Source organism: Eimeria mitis, genomic scaffold (genome assembly GCF_000499745.2).
Source record: "Eimeria mitis Houghton genomic scaffold, Emh_scaff1130, whole genome shotgun sequence".
Lineage (NCBI taxonomy): Eukaryota > Apicomplexa > Conoidasida > Eucoccidiorida > Eimeriidae > Eimeria > Eimeria mitis.
The window spans coordinates 8482-10315 of record NW_013567764.1 but is presented as its reverse complement, the minus strand read 5'-3'; positions in this window follow the sequence as shown (position 1 = coordinate 10315).

Below are 1834 nucleotides of genomic sequence, written 5' to 3'. Positions count from 1 at the left end.
CTCTCTCTCTCTCTCTCTCTCTCTCTCTCTCTCTCTCTCTCTCTCTCTCTCTCTCTCTCTGTATATATATGTATGTATATATAAATGTATTATATATATTTATATTTATATTTATATAGATATATTTTTTATAGACTTATATAGAGTTTGTATAACCAAGCGAAGGCTCTTCTGCGTTAGCTGCAGAGTATACAATGCATGTGTATATATGTATTTATATATATATTTATATATATATTTATATATATATTTATATATATAAATATATATTTATATATATATTTATAAAGAGAGAGAAAGAAAGAAGAGAAAAAGAGAAAAAAAGAGAAGAGAGAGTTTGCTGAGCTGCAGCGGGTGTCACCGCGGGGTGGCTGCGTGTACACCTGAGAGCAGAATGTTGTGAAATAAAAACCAAAAAAAGTAAAACTAAAACTAAATTTAATTATAATAATAAATTTAATTATAAAAATATATTTTTTGTGGTTTTTTTTGATGCATTACAACCAAACAGCCACGAGGTCTCGCGGTTTGTTTCTCTCTGTTGTATATATATATTCTGTGTATGTGTTTGTGTATATATTTGTGTTAAATAAACTATTTAAATATATTTTAAATTTATTTAAATAAATAAATTATATTTAAATTCATAAAAATAATTCTTTTTCACGTTTTTACCGCAAAAATCAGATTGCTGCTGCTGCCGCAGCAGCAGCAGCAGCAGCAGCAGCAGCAGCAGCAGCAGCAGCAGCAGCAGCAGCAGCAGCAGCAGTTTCGTCTTCGCGAGGCCTCGGCGGCTGTCGAGTGGCCACGTGCGTTGATGGTGAGCTATAAAAGTAGAGAAAAAGAAATAACAAATATATATTTATTTATTTGTTGCATTTAAAACATAAAAACAAACAAATTTTTTCTTTTTTTTTCTCTTTTTTTCTCTTATTGAGCTGTCGATACACCCCAAATTCTGCATCATCAAAATACACCCGAGAGTGAGCGTGGTGTATTCGTTGATCTATTTCATTCTTTCTTGTTTCTTTTTTTGTTTTTTTTTTATAAATTACCATAAAAAACAAAAATATATTCTATTTTCTTTCTTTTTCTTTTTTTTTTTCTTCTTTTGCCCCCGCATCACCGCATCTGGCTCTATGGTGGGTTTCAACGAATCTGAGGGGGGGGCCCCCGGGGGGGGCCCCCAAGACCCTTCTTCTTCTGCTGCTGCTGCTGCTGCTGCTGCTGCTGCTGCTGCTTGTCCATATGAATTGTATCTAGCTGGGGCCCCCCTACAAACAGCACAACGTACATATAGATCAGCACGATCGATGAAAGCAAAGAGAAAACTGCAGCGGCGGCAGCTGCTGGCTGTATCTGTTCTTTTTGTTGCGTTTATTACGGCTATATTTACGAAGAATTTAATAAGCTGCTGCATGCAAGTAGCAGCAGAGATATTTTTATATTTAAAAAAAGGACAAATTGATGCTGCTGTTGCTGCTGCTGCTGCAGCAGCAAAAGATTTTGCTTCGTCTATAACAGCTAAAAAACTGCTGCTGCCTGTCTTTCTTACTGTAGCTTTACGCATAGCAAGGGCGAAGATAATACAAAGTATGAGCCCTCAGAGAGACCAAGACGACGAGCAGCAGCAGCAGCAGCAGCAGCAGCAGCAGCAGCAGCAGCAGCAGCAGGAGTTTGCTGCTGCTGCTGCTGCTGCTTCAGGGGGCCCCGTACTAGGTCTTGCTGCTGAATGGCCAAGACGCATGCAACACAGCCTATCAGGCTCCTTTCTTCTTCTTCTTTGTCTCTGGATGCCTTATGTTTACTCTATTGCTTGTATTGCTATATGTAA